This window comes from Typopeltis vanoorti, chromosome 1, assembly GCF_054136105.1.
Source record: "Typopeltis vanoorti isolate ZY-2024b chromosome 1, IOZ_Tvanoo_1.0, whole genome shotgun sequence".
Lineage (NCBI taxonomy): Eukaryota > Metazoa > Arthropoda > Arachnida > Uropygi > Thelyphonidae > Typopeltis > Typopeltis vanoorti.
Genome location: NC_143549.1, coordinates 128,114,330 through 128,130,505, shown reverse-complemented (window position 1 = coordinate 128,130,505; position 16,176 = coordinate 128,114,330). Strand labels below are relative to the sequence as shown.

General features: G+C 34.0%; 1 protein-coding gene across 1 annotated transcript in view; it reads left to right on the top strand.

Annotated features, from left to right (window-relative positions):
• Window positions 1-16,176, top strand: part of LOC150110414 (uncharacterized) — a 163,493-nt gene that overhangs the window by 35,339 nt on the left and 111,978 nt on the right. The window lies entirely within an intron of this gene.

The window sequence follows — 16,176 nt, the reverse complement described above, 5'->3', positions numbered from 1 at the left end:
GTCAACTAAACTTAGCAACTCACACACCTTCAGTCTACCTTTAGAGGAAGCAGTCCAGACTTGCCACCATCCCTGTCACTTGTCTCTGGTTCCTCGAGAAACTCATTTGACTAAATTTGTGCATAATAATCAAGATATGACTGTATCATAGTCTTATTAAGAGGGATAATTATTCCCCCATTTCTGCTTGTCAGTGCATTCTTCAACATGAGCTATTTCACCAACTTTTGCAATATGTCCTTTGAACTTCATTTGTTATCACCTATATCGCTAGCCTCATCAGTGTAATACACGGTTTGTAATCTTGTCATCCCAAATTTTATAACCTTATTTTTTTGCTATCTTAAGCTGATAGCCATTATCCTTTATCCACTGCCAGTTATTTAAATCATCTTGCAGGATATCTGCTTCACCTTTATTAACTATTGCCCTCCATAGTTTTGCATCATCAGCAAACGATTGAATACTTCCCCTTAAATCATCACCTGTAGTGTGAAGGGACTCTGATATAGAGCCCTGAAGCACTTCACTAATTACTCTCATTCTCCTGAATTCTGCTTCAAATTGTAGTAAGTGAGTTTGTTATAATGATGTTTGGTATAGTGAGATTAAGCTGTATTTTAATTTATCTGATATAAATGCTTGATTATGTTTGTCACATTTCTTTGAAATTATTTATTTTTGTTGTTCAGTGTGGAATTATAAATCTATGCAATTGTTTTTCCTTTATGTATGCATTTAATTCATCTATCACTAAGTAATATTTTTACTGAATTCATATGTTGACAGTCTTTTGTAAATTGCTGTACTTTCGTTAACATGTAAAAGGATTATGATTTTAAAACATTGAAAAATTACTGATATCAATTTAAGTAACATTTAAGCATCAAAAGGACCTTAAAAATTTTTTTTGGTACTCTGTAGATTCATGAAGTATGTTTTTGACTTGATAGCAATTAATTCGAGATAATAAGGAACCATAGAATAATTTATTACAGCTGTCACACAACTCAAAAAAATCTATCAACTGAATGGAATTTATCAAAAAACTTACCAGACTGTCTTAAACCTGTGGTTTTGCATTTAAATTTGAAGTCTTTGCAGCTCAATCAATATTGGCCATGCCTGTGGTTGGAAAGAACTGAGTTTGAATCCTATCTAGAACACGAAGACGTTTATAATTGTTTTTTCAACTGAAGGTGAATTAATCAGTCTGATAGAGAGTTGGAAAGATTTTTCTTCCGCAAATAGACAAACTGTTTCATTTATTACACAGATCAAAAAACAGAACACCCTTTCAGTAGATTAATGGTAAGCTGGGCTGTATTAAATAGTATTATTATGATTATCTGACTTCCATGGAATCAAGCGCCTCATCACGGGAGGCACATACTCTCTCATGCAAAAAGATCATTGAACCATGCCTTAAACCCACAATTTTTGCACTCACCATGCTTTCACAGAATGCATTCCTCACCAATCACTTTCCATGCAAAGATTGTATTAAATACCTATAAATCCCTAATCAGGGGACTGAGCCTATCCTGGAATGGAGAGATGAAAAAGAAAAACAATTTTATATAAATTGAGAATTATGGGGAACCACTCATATATTTTAATAAAAACCAGTGAGGATCATCACTATATGTTTTTCCATTTAAACTAATTCATCTTCAGAAAGTTAAATACTAATACTAGAGAAATATATAATAACAGAAACTCTAAGATTTATAAATAATTATAAATTCAGAAAAGTATTTGAAGTGAAATGTAACAGTTTGAATATTGTAGTTTGTTTATGAGTATCATCTAGTTCATTGGCTGTTAAGAGTTCATTATTACGCAGTTTTTGTATGGCTATTAGTATAGTTGAGGTCTTGATTCTATGAAAGACTTCTAGATTCATGAAAGTAAAACTGAAACCTTAATTCATAGTATATTGAGAGCATATAACTTAACTGCATTCTTTGAAAGTTTGTGATAGGCAGTTATCAACCAGATAATTGTCAGATAGTAAGCAAAATAACCAAAATTTAGCTTTAATAATGTTTGAATTTTTTTTTAATAAAGCTATTTAATATATTCTTTCTTTTTTAAAAAAAAAATGAACAATATTTATATATATAGAACATATATGTTTACTGGACATGTTTGGAAATTAAACAGATAGTATCTGTAGTTTCAAAAGTAAAATATCAAAAAAAAAAAGGAGCTTTTTAACCTAATGTGATAATGCCACATACATAGAACAATAAATAAATGATTAGGGAAAAAAGCGTTCATTTGAAGTGAACATGTCAGGGAAATGAGCCGGAGGAAGGCTGAGATATAGCACAGATTGATGCAGTTAAAGTCCAAGCTTTATCCCATTATAAACATACTCAACAATAATCATCTCACATATACATTACAAGTTTTATATTGTACTCTCTAAAAAATCTCGCAGTGACACTGAGATGAAATATTGGAAGAATTAAATAGTTTTTTAATCCTTTTCCAAATGGATTTATTCCATTAATCCTCCAGCATTAGTCTTGATATCTGTTATTATTATTATTATTATTATTTAGGCCTCCAAGGAGTCAAAAGACTCATCATGGGAGGTCTATCCTAGGAATCACAAAGTCTATCATACCACTCCTTAAACTCATTGACCATTCTCACTCTCACCACTCTATCAGGCAATGCATTCCACGGTTCAGCCACCCTTCATGCAAAGAAACCACTCCTCACCCTCTTACTCACGGTTTCCTTTCCTAACTTTCAGGAATGGCCCCTTGTCATCACTCCTTCCTGCTGTTCAACCAAGTGAAAGAACTCCCCAGTGTCAATCCTGTAACCACCTCTCAACAGTTTAGAAGTCTCAGTCATATCACCTCTCCTTCTTCTATCTACCAAACTCTGCAGTCCACATTCTCTTAGCCAATCCTATTAACTAACATTGTACAGTCATGAAATCTTTGTTATCCAACTTTGTATCCTTTCCACAGTTAATTTATCCCCTTCAAATCCTGGGGACCAAATCTGAAAACAATAGTCTAAGTATTGTCTGATCAGGGTCTTATAAAATGGAATGATAACTCTTTTATCCCTGCAGGTCAGCGTCTTTCTCATTATTGCAGCAATTCTCTGTGTTACCTTCGCCACCCAGTGCCGGCCCTAGCAAATTTTTGAGTGTGGGCAAGATTTTTTTTTCCGCCCTTCGGTCGAAATTGTATATGTATATATAAAAATTATATATATATATATATAGTGAATAAATTAATAATAATAAATAAAATATTTTTGTGTTTATTATATAACGAGTACATAATTTTAACACAATTTATAAATATTACATAAATATCACATTAAATATTACAAAACAAATATGAAAAAATCTAAATTAAGAATTAACAATTTTAATTATTTAAAAAAATAAACCTTTCCAGCCTTAATTTCGGCAAATGACTTTACTACTTCTAGATCTGATGTCTCGGCTATGTCACTTTCAATAGATAAAGTGGCTAAGCCATCTAATCTCTCTTGGGACATTGTGGACCTCAAATAATTTTTAATAAGTTTTAATTTAGAAAAACTGCACTCTGCACTTGCAACTGTAGTTAAAAGAATTTGTAGTGATGTGTACATTGTGGACCTCAAATAATTTTTAATAAGTTTTAATTTAGAAAAACTGCGCTCTGCACTTGCAACTGTAGTTGGGATGTTAAAAGAATTCGTAGTGATGTGTACACGTTAGGAAAGAGACATGCAGTTATTTGCACAAATATAATTTATTACTTCTTTGGGAGAATAATTATTTGATATCCTCTTAGACAATATTTTTAATTCATCTAATACAGTGGCCTGCAAACTTTTCACTGTGAGGGCCACGTTGGGTACTTCAGCACTGTTCTGCGGGCCGTTGTAAAAAAAAACTCTAGAACTAGATATATGAATTTATTGAAAGCAGATAAAACTGATTACAGAGTATATGAGATTAAATTATTGTATATTAATGACAACGAACACTATCAGCAAATTCTCATTTTTTTTATCACAAATTATAATAAAACCATTAATGCAAATGATGTAACTGTGTTTGTTTTTAAAATCTTATTAAACTCAGGTTCAAATTTTGAAGTGCTAATTACAAGTAGCGATTTCAAATGTTCATCAGATAAATTTGTCCTATATTTTGACTTGATATATTTCATTCGGGAAAAAGTTTGTTTGCAAAGATACGTTGTCCCAAAAATAGAGATAAATTTACAAGCAAATTTCTTCAAATTTGCTTGTAAAATTTTGTAAAATTCAAATTTTTTTTCTTCGTTAGTACATTTTAACTGACCTTTTACAGTCAGGAAGACCGTAACTTGGATTACAGTTACTTTTTGCTATTCGGGAATATATTTTGAACACAATTTTAATTAATGCATTTGAAATCTATCAACACCGTGTTTTTTTTTTTCTTTTGCTGATTCTTATTGAAAAATTAGTCCAATTGGTGGGCCGGATAAAATCATATCGCAGGCCATAGTTTGAAGACCCCTGATCTAAGAAATCTATTGCTGAAATATCTTTTTGATCACCATCAGACTGAACAATTTCTAAGTCGAAACAAGCTTTTTTTTACTGTATCATTATCAAATTTTAAGTTACCAATGTTAAAGAGAAACCCAAAGATTGATTCATATTTATTTAGCTGTTCAAATCTCTCAGTAATTGATGTTATTGCTGAATCAAGAATTACATTAAAAAATTAATTTGAAATGTCACTCGGAATTAGTACTAGACTCGTCAGGACATACATAATCAAATTGAGTTTTTACGTGTCGGGTTCGTGTGCTGTCGTTAGTTGGGAAATCAGCATTTAACCCGATATTTAGAGCACAGTCATTGGCTTGGTGCTTAACTTTCAAAAAATTATTTTCGCTTCAGTATGACATCAAGAATTTTTTCGTGATATAATGATTTCAAGGCTTCCATAATATTGCAAGAGATATTTTGCAATTGTTTGCTAGATGCATTGACTTCACTTAGAATGTCATACCAAACAAATGTGCCAAATATAAACTTGAAAGCATTAATTTTTTTTGCTAACGAACTAGTTCGTTAGCAAAAAAAATTAATGCCCAATTAAGCTGTCATCTTCTGTGATGAAAATTAAAGCTTCATATATTTCTTTTACTTGATTTTGTATTGCATTTACAACTTCAACGCGACTTTCCCATCTCATCGTGCATGAAGGTTTTAAAGTAAAATTTCGGATGTGGTTTAGAAGAGCTTCCCATTGATGACTTGATGAAGAAAAGAAATTATGGAATGACTGAATAATGTCAAAAAATAAAACCGTGTCTACATTGCAGTTTGATGCATCACTCAGTATCAAGTTCAAGGAATGCGTACAACACAGAACAAAAAATGCTCTAGGATTTTTGTTCCTTAAAAGTGCTTGTACCCCTGCATTCTTCCCCTTCATATTTGACCTGTTGTCATATCCTTGACCACGGATATTTTGAATATTTAAGTTTTTTTCTTCTAATAATTTTAAAATTACTTCAGCCATCCCACTTCCTGTTGTATTATTAATAATAATTAATTTTAATCTAGAAATCTTTCCTCTGTTTGTATAATATCTTGGGTTTCTCATTTTTTTCTTTTATAGAAACATATCTTACAATTAAGGACATTTGCTCCTGCTGCAAAATATCAGTGGTGCATTCAATAATTATTGAAAAATACTTAGTATTCATTACTTTAGATACAATTTTTTTTTTATTTCATTACTCTATATATTAATGATTTTGTTTTGTATACATTTCCCTAAATAATGAATGTGAATTTCATTTTTTTATGCATTATACATGTTTTTGTAATACGCTGTCAAATTAGGCAATAATTCAATCAGTTTCAAAAATTTTCCATTATTATTTGTATATAGAGTATCTGAACTTCCTCGGAACACTATGTTTTCTTTTACAAGAAATTTAATAACCGATATTATGTGTTTTAAAACACGCATCCATTGTTCTTGTTCTTTTTTGAATAATTTTAGCTGATGTTGATCAATTGTAGTTTTAATTTTTAAACGCTTTTCAAAAATCAATCCATTTTTCAAAATTATTAAAATGTTCTTGAGATTTTTCGTGGCGCTGAAGAACTTGGGACATATGTTTCCAATTGTTATTTCCTTCCGAAATTAAGTTCGTAGTTCGAATATTAGAAAATACTTTGCAGCAGAAACAAAATACTACATTTTTTGAACTTGAGTAAATTAACCAAGATCTTTTACTGGTTTCTCCATTACTCAAAATCCTATTATAATGCGATACATGAAAACTTCTGTTATGTTCATCACGTGGGAAAAAAGTCTCTTTTGATTCAGCAGGAGGACCTCGTTTTACTAATATATCAATTATTGAATTGGATAAGTTTGGCCATAAAGCTGGATAACCAAAAAGTTCCTAATTTAGTGTTGAGTATTTGAAGTCAAAGCTATTGGATGTTTCTCAAGAGCCTAATAATCATCTAAACACATATTTGAATTTTCAGACTCATTGTCAGTGGGGGGGGGGGGACTACACAGGAATGTCGCTTTCACTGATTCTTGTTTCTGATAATTTAAAAAATTTTCGCAATTGATTTTCTTGATGAGCTCGAATAACTTCTTGTTCTGCGTTTTCATTTTGTTTCTCTGGTCTGCCATTTTTGTCTGTTTCTGAAATCATAAAAAAACTTTATTTTTTTCATAAAGTCTGGGCCCAAAACAACGTCAAAAATGTAGAATTGAATTGTCATTTGCCAAGTTTTTCCCTTTATACAATCATTTTTATCTGATTTTACTGCATTAAGGAAACAAATAAATTAGCAAAATAAAATTAAAAATTGCCTTGTTTAATATTAACATAAAACTCCATATAGTAGTCAATGGGCACAATTTCAAATATATGCAAGAGTTTGTGAAATAATAAAAAAAAAGTTAAGAACAACATGGCTATAGCTACAAAGAAAATGAAATGAATAATTTATTTAAAAAATCATTACTAAGATAAATCACATATTTAACTACAAACTTACCTTCATAAATATGAGGTAACAAAATACACATTAAAACAGGGATAGCTAACTGGCATGTAAGAAAATTTTGCAGATATGTAAATGATTTATAATAATAATAATTATTATTATTATAAAAACCTTCATGGAGTCAAAGACTCATTGCGGGAGGTCCACTATTATACACATAGTTTATCATACCGCGCCTTAAATATATTTACTGTCTCTGCACTCATCAGGGTATAACAGTACCGCCTGAGATTAGCTCTGCTAACATATTCCAGAATGTAACAATTCCGTGTTCTTTTATAACATCCTCATTTTTAATATGTCATTTGTCTTAATGCCATCTATTCCCTCCCCCAATCTTTCTCCTAACTCTAATATCTTTTGTTGCCATTTTTTGATCAAGTGTTATATCCTAGCTCTCAAATCCATATGTTAAAATCAGTCTGGACACTGTGTTGTATACAGCCAATTTTAGTGTTTTGATTAATTTCTCTTTTATTCCATATAAATTTATCATTTCCTACCATGTCAGCTTTGCTAATTCTGTTGTCTAGCAAAATTAGGGGGGGAAGCAGTCAAGCACAGTCTAGCATCCTGCAGCAAACGAATATGAATGCAGGAATCACCATGAAGAAATATCCATTACTGGGATAGATAAGTATGAGTTCAGGAATGATTGTGAAGAATTGTGTACAATTTCAGAGGTTTTGAATATAAATGGGCATGTAATGACTTTATGTAAGGGTAATTGTGGGCCCAAGGGGATGTTGACATGCATGTACATGAATGCCCAAAGTATCAGAAATAAAGGAGAGAAGTTTTTGGCATTGGTCAGTTCAACTTGGCCAAAAATTATTGGCATCAGTGAGACCTGGTTGTCAGAAAATGATGTAATTACAGGAATAGAATGTAACAGATGTTGTATTTCAGATAAGATAGAGGAAATAGAGCAGGAAGGGTATTATTAATGATAACCGAAGACCTTCAACCAACAAAAATAGAAGTTAAGGAAGATTGTAGATCTGAGGAAATTGGTTCATTTGAGGCTGTCTGGTGTGAGATAAAGTCCAATAGGACAAAATATATTGTCTTATTGGCATCGATTTCATGTTGATTGCTTCTAAAAATAAAGATAAACTAGACTACAATAAAACTGTAACCATTGCGTACATTAAAGGGACATCAGATAAATTAAACAGAATACTACAGAAATACAACCTTAAAGCCACCTTTAAACCTCCTGCAAAATTAAAGAACTTACTCAACTCATCCAAAGACCCACTCCCTCTGCTGGCCCACCCTGGAGTATATTGTATTTATTGCACCTATAATCTACCCTGTATACGGGTGCTATATATTATAGGTACAAAAGGAACATAAATGACACATTAAATATGATAGCTATGGTGAAGCTGGCCTTTCTGATCATGCCCTGAATACTTAACATAGAATTGAAAAATTTTACATACAACTGGAAAAACACCTGTTGTTTACACCACACCAAAACATGGTATGAACTTAAATTTAAGAAGCCTGTGAGATTCTTATCAATCACCCTAATTGGGTATCTACCTGGATACTGAACGAATGAGGATGGGCTGGCAATTTGGGATTTAGCGAGCCAAATTGTATTCTTATTGGCTTAAAACAAAATTCAAAATGATGGTACAACATGACAAAATTTCATGCTGCTGGGGCATCGCCTGGTTAAACAAGGCCCCTGTTGTTTTCACCAGGGAACCAGGATGAACAGCAAAAAGTCAACTACTGGAACAAATCTGAAAAAACACCCCAACTCAACATCATCAGGGTTAAAGATCGGTACTATCAACATAAGAAGCCTGAATGGCAAAGAAATGGAGCTAGCTGAGGAATTAGATAAGTACCAGATCGACATAATAAGGGTGACTGAAACAAAAAAGACAAAAACTGGTGAGATCTTTCTCAGCAATAAATACAAAATGTTATATTCAGGCAATGACAGCCAAGGAAAAGAAGGAGTAGCCATTGTATTCAACACTAAATACAAGGCTAATCTTCTTGAATGGCAGGCAGTCTCAAGTAGAGTGATGTGGGCAAATATCAGAATAGGAAATTGGACAATGAGACTTATTTGTGCCTATGGTCCCACAGAAGGTTCTACTAAGATAGAAGTGGAGGAATTTTTTGAGGATTTAGAGAAAGCAGCTGACACAATGAAAAAGGAAAAGTTGGTCCTTGTTAGAGATCTAAACAGAGTAGGAAATGATTGTGAGACATACAAAAATATTTTGGGAAAATTTGGAGAAAAGAGCAGACCTAATAATAATGGCAAATATCTGTTGGATTTCTGCTCAGGACATGGACTGGTTATTACTAACACCATGTTCCAACATAAAAATGCGCACAAATTCACATGGGGAGAAGAGGCTAGGTCTCATTGACTATGTTATTGTTGATAGTGATGTTTTCTCCCTGGTGCAGGACACCAGAGTGTACAGAGGATTTGAAATTGGAAGTGATCACTATTTAGTCTTGAGCAGGATGAAATTGAATTTCATATTGAAAAGAATAGCATGTAAGAACATTTTAAAGCGAATAAAAGTTGAGCAGCTCTCAGATGTGAACTGTAGACTAAAATACACAAAGATTATTGAAAAAAAATGAAAGAGTTTGAGAACAGGAACCAAAGCTTGGAGAGTCAGTGGCAAGCATAGAAGAAAACCTTGATTGATTCAGCCAGAGAAGCATGCGGTGAGGTTGCCTGCAAGGGTAGAAAAATCAGAACTCCATGGTGGTCACAAGAAGTTAAAGAGTCAGTGAAAGAAAAGAAGAAAGCATATCAAAAGTTCCTGGCAAATAAGTCAGCTTGTGCTCTTAGAGAATACAGAGACGAATGTATGAAAGCTAAACAGTGTGTAAAAGTAGCTAAACAAAAGTCATGGGAGGACTTTGGCAAGAATATAGAAAATAAATATCAAGAAGGTGGCAAAATATTCTGGAGGTTGTTGTAGAAGCTTAGAAATGGAGGAAAGAGTGCTGTAAAAGGAGTTAGAGATGATAAAGGTGACATGAAAACTGGAGAAAAAAGATATCCTTGAAGTATGGAGTAATTACTTCGAGAATTTGCTAAATGAAACAAGCAGTGATAGCACAGTGGTAAAAAACACTCAACAGGCATACAGTCAGGAATACATATCCATACTTGAAGTAGAAAAAGCCATCAAAGGCTTGAAATGTGGAAAGGCAGCAGGAGTAGATGATATTCGACCAGAAATGCTGAAGTATGGTGGTATGAAAGTCTTGCAGTGGCTGCACTGCATAGTTCAGAAAGCCTGGACAGAGGGACGAATTTCCGATGATTGGAGTAGAGCTCTCATAGTACCCATATATAAAAAGGGAAATAAAACTGAATGTGAGAATTACAGAGGTATTTCCCTACCGAGTGTTCCTGGTAAGATATATGCAAGTATACTTGAGAAACAGTTGAGAAGAATTATAGAAGAAAAGCTTGGTGAAGAACAAGCTGGATTCAGGCCAAATAGAGGCTGTAAGGATCAGATCTTCACTTTGCGACAAATAGTTGAGAAATCATGAGAATATAACAAAGATCTGTATTTAAGTTTTGTAGATCTGGAAAAGGCATATGACAAGATGCCAAGAGAGAGAAGCTATTCAATACTCTACAGTTATATGGTGTCAAGGGCATTATGTCAAGCAATACTTAGTCTTTATTTCAGTTGCAAGTCAGCAGTTAGAATTGAAGGAAGTACAGGAAGATGGTTTAATGTTAACTCTGGTGTGAGATAAGGATGTACATTATCCCCTCTGTTATTCATTATCTGTATGGATCACATTACGAAGGAAAGTGGTATTAGACATGATATCAAATTTGGAGATGTTAATGTCAGCTTTTTTTGCTTTATGCGGATGATGTTATACTTATCAATAAATCCTCTACAAGTCTAAAAGATTCCCTGAATAAATTGAATAGCTGTTGTAATAGATATGGTATGAAGGTCAGCAATGACAAAGACAAGGAAAATACGCAGAATCGTTGAAAATATCAACTGTGTTGTGAATGGAGAACCTGTGTAACAAGTAAAACATTTCAGCTACTTAGGCACGATTTTTACTGAAGATGGTAAATTAAATATAGAAATAGACAACAGAATCAGCAAAGCTGGTATGGTGGGAAGTCAATAATAAATTCATGTGGAATAAGAGAAATTAGTCGGAACACTAAATTAGCTGTATACAAGACAGTGTTCAAACCAGTTTTAACTTATGGATCTGAGAGCTGGGTCAGAAGTAAAACACTTGACCAAAGACTAGAGACTGCAGATATGAGAATCCTGAGAAAGATTAGAGGTGTGAACTGATGGCATCAATGGCAATATGATATTAAAAACAAGGATATTAGGAAAGAACTTGACATTGTCAGCATCCAGGAATGCGTTAGCAGAGCTAATCTCTGGTGGTATGGTCATTTAAACAGAATGGACGAGAAAGATTTGCAAAACAAGTGTTCTCTGCCAGGTTGGCAGGAAAACGAACCAGAGGAAGACCAAGATATAGGTGGATAGATATGCTACAAAGTGCCTTAGACGACAGAAATATAAGATCTGATAATATTGGAGTCTTGACAAGTAACAGACTGATCTGGAGGAAAATTGTAGATAGGAAGTTAGTAATGATGTAAATTTTTCATGTAGTACTATCATATCCTGTACACCAGTTAAGGGCACATGGGAGGAAGTTGATGATGATGATAAAAATCCCAAGAGTATGGAAGGTACATATTCTACCCACTTAACCTTTATCCCTGAGAGTTAATTATAAATAGGACCATAGGTAACCTAGAATCTGAAATCTAATTTAACAATTGTCATGTTAAATTAAGACATTGAAACTGTAAGAAAAATATGTATATGAAAGAATGTTTCTCTGATGTTATCTTTAATAGAATATAGCTTTGATGTAGTTTTTTTTTTTAATTAATTAATTAATCGCCATCTACTGTCAACCACCACTAGTATTTTCACAGGTAATCACAAACATCCATGCCTACAGCAGGATTTAAACCCACAGCCTTTTGGCTGAAGAATGGATACGGTAATCACTCTGCCAACCAGGCTGGCATATGAAGGTTGAAATGTCAGGAAATTAAAAGTTATTTATAACACAGTTGTAGAGTCCATAATTTGCCTAAAATGAATGCTGATCACCCTGTAACACTAAAGGAAAAGGATGCACTGGGTCAAGTTCCTAAAAAGTGGAAGGAGGGCAGGATTGTGCTACTTCATAAGGATAGAACTCAAGCATTAAATTATAGGCCTATCTGTGTGTCAGATGTTGTGGTTAAGTTGTGAGAACTAGGATCCAGAATTCGCTTGACAACAATGGTATTATCTTTGATGGACAGCATGGATTTGCTAAAGGGAGACCATGTTTCAGTAATCTACTTACTTATTACAATAAGGTGACTGCTTCCTTGGACAGAGGAGAGGGATATACAGTGATATACTTAGATTTCACAAATGCTTTTGATAGATTACCACATGATAAGTTGATAGTCAAACTAGAGCAGATGGAGTTGCATATTAGATTAGTGCATTGGATCAGAGACTGGCTATCTGATAGGTATCAGCAAGTTGTGTATGAGGGAGCAATATCCCAGAAAAGGAAAGTCGCTAACGGTATACCTCAAGGGTCTGTTTTAGGGCCAGTAGTGTTTAACTTGTATAGTAATGATATTGGTGAAGATTTGGATGGAGATATTCAGTTATTTGCAGATGATGCAAAGTTGGGATGAACTATGAAGAGTAGAGAAGATGAGTGATTGGGAATGGGGATGCGAGTTCAGTGTTGCAAAATATAAGATTTTAAAATTTGGAAAACAAAGATGGGATGCAGAATTTATGCTTGGTGGGGATATATTGTTGGAGGTGGAGGAAATAAGAGATCTTGGAGTGATAGTGAATAAAGATTTGAAATTTAGGGGACACATTGCCAAAATTGTAAAGACAACACAAAGACGTCTGGGAATGATGCAGCGGACACTGACTTGTAGAAGTAGGGAGAGTCTTGTTCCATTGTATAAGGCTTTGATTAGGCCACACATGGAACTACTTTTCCCAGATTTGGTCACCTGGTCTTCAAAAGGACAAAGATATGTCAGAAAGGGTCCAGAGGTGACTGACTGAGGTAGTTTCTGACCTCTGGAATGTCGAATATGAGGGAATATTGAGAAGATGCAATTTACAAAGTCTAGTGCATAGGAGGAAGAGGGAAGATATGATAGCGACCTACAAGTTAGTAAGGGGTTGTTATAGGATCAGTGTTGGTGAGGTTCTACAGAAAACAGTGGGAGATCAGGGGAGAACCAGAGATCATCCCTGGAAACTGTGTGAGGGGCAGTGAGAAGCAGGTTTTTTGCATGCAGAGTTGTGAATGATTGGAATGCCTTGCCTGAGAGTGTGGTGTCTGCAGAGAATTTGAATGTGTTTAAGGTGCAGTATGATGAGCTGTTTGTATGACAAAAGAACCTCCTAGATGAGTCTTTGACTCCATGGGATCTTGGGTAATAATAATAATAATGAGTGGAATGAATTGCCAGAGGTGGTTGTGAGCACCCCAACAGTGAATAAATTCTTATACCTTGATATTTTAGTATTTGTGGTTAAATATTATCTACTCCAGCTGCTTTTCTGCATTTCAGATTTTTGATAGCTTTTCTACCTTCAGTATTGATATGTACTCTTCAATGTTTTCTACTAACATGCTGTCACTTGTTTCATTTAGCATCTTTGAAAGTAATTATTCCAGGAATTAAGAATTTAAGAATATCATTCTCTTCAGTTTTCATCTCAACTTTATTATGATTCCTTTTACTCTGATTCTGATTCCATTTATCATTATTATTATTTGACACTTCCAGGGAGTCCAAAGACCCATTGAGGGAGGGCACCTACTCTACAGCTCTGTCTCCACCACTCAAACCACCACCCACAACAAACTGCAGCTACATCAATGCCTTCTACCACCCACCACCATTACTAGCATTTTCACCGACAATCACAAACATCCATGCCCATGGCGGGATTCGAACCCACAGCCTTTTGGCTGGAGAGCAGATACACTAGCCACTTGGCTAACCAGGATAACATCCAGAATATTCTGCCACATTACTGATATTTATTTCCTGTGTTCTTACCAAAGTTTTCCCAATAATTGTTTTAGATAATTTTACAGAGAACTTTACTATCTTATATTTTTCTTTTGTATTCTTTCAGAGCACAAACTGAATTACTTACCTGTCAGGAACTTTTGATACGCCTTCTTTGTTTTTTCTTGAATGTTTTTTTTTTAACCTTTTGAGTCCATTACTAATAACTAGTCCATATCCTGACCAGAAATACATCAAGTACTTACCATTTTTAGCTTTCATATTTTCTCCTAATTTTCCCAAAACTTTTTTGTATCCTTCGATTCCTTTTTTGCCCTGTTGTTTAGATCCCCAACACCTTTTTCTTTGTTTCACTTCTTTAGTATAACATTCTGTGGGACCTTAAGTATAAACAAGTTTCATTTGTGCAGTTCCCCTTTATAATATTTCCAACATCACAAAAGATGTAGCTATAAGAGGATAGTCTTCTTGAATGGAAGGCAATATCTTTTCCCCGATCGTTATTGCCTGAATATAACATCTTGTATTTGTTTCTTAGAAAAAGCTCATCTATTTCTGTCTTCTTTGTTTTGGCAACACCTATTATGTTGATCTGACCCTTATCCAGTTCTTCTGTTAGTTCCATTTATTTTCCATTGTTGCTTTTTGTGCTGATGGTACCAATCTTGAATTCTGGAGATGTTGAGTTGAAATTTGTTCCACTAGATGATTTTTCACTGTTCCCTGGTTTCCTGACAAAAATAACATTTTTAACAGGGCAATGCCCCAGCTGGTATGAAATTCTTGACCTCCATGGAGGTCGAGATCAATGGATGATCTCCTCTGAGGCTTTGTTCTCCAATGAATTGCTGAGTCCATATCCCATAATTTCTGTATTCTTAAATAACATTATAATGTTAGAACATTATAATGTTATTTAAGAATGTAATATTTGTGTATCATTCCAGATACATTTTAATGCAATCATATTTTATTCTTATATTTGTAGTTATGGATTTCTCTCTGTGGATACCATGTATTTTTATGACATCAGTCTTGTTTAAATAAGACTGATGTCATAAAATTCTTGTGACATAAAACTTGTTTAAATATTAAAACATTAACTCAATTAACCAACTCTGTTGCTTCCTTAAAATCTTGCCATGAGCATTATCAGAATGATGGTCATTTGTTAGTCCATATATTAGATGCATTAGTGATTATTTATGACATGAAATTTATGTAGCAAAATACATTTTGAAGTGTTATAAGTTATACATTTCTTGTAGATAAACTTATACGTTTGTTACACATGACTTTAAATTTTTCAGAAAATGACAATGTATACTAAAATATTAATTAAAAAACTTTAATCAATACCTTCGAATATTTTGGCAATGCTACATTGCCACTTCTGGGAACATAAAACTATGATATGTGCATGCAGACACTAACAACGAGCAAATGAGGTTGAAGAAGGCAACTAAGGCAACTGGCATTGCTCCTAGAGTCCTAAAGGTGTCCCCCCTAGCGGACTAAATTAGGATATCTTGGCTGTTGGGCTGATGTTCTTAGGATATCTTGGCTGTTGGGCTGATGTTCTTAGGATGCAAGCTTCTCAAATTTGGGGCTGTCTCATGCACCCAAATTTGTTGAGATTTGGGAAGTTTTTTTAGAGCTGAGGCTGATTCCAGGAACAATCCTTCATATTTATATTTACTATGGTGTAGTAATGTGGCTTTCTTCCAGCGTATTCTGTGGTGGGTATCTAGTACATGGTCCACAAGTCCTGAGTCCTACTATGGCCAAACAGGCAGGACAGCTAATATCAGGATATCTGAACACAAAGATTACATCCAGTTTCACCATTACAGCCACTGAAGACTTGCAGCCCATGCACCAGATACCTACCATAGAATATGCTGGAAGAAAGCCACTGCACAGTAGCAAATATAAATATGAAAGATTGCGCCTGGAATCAG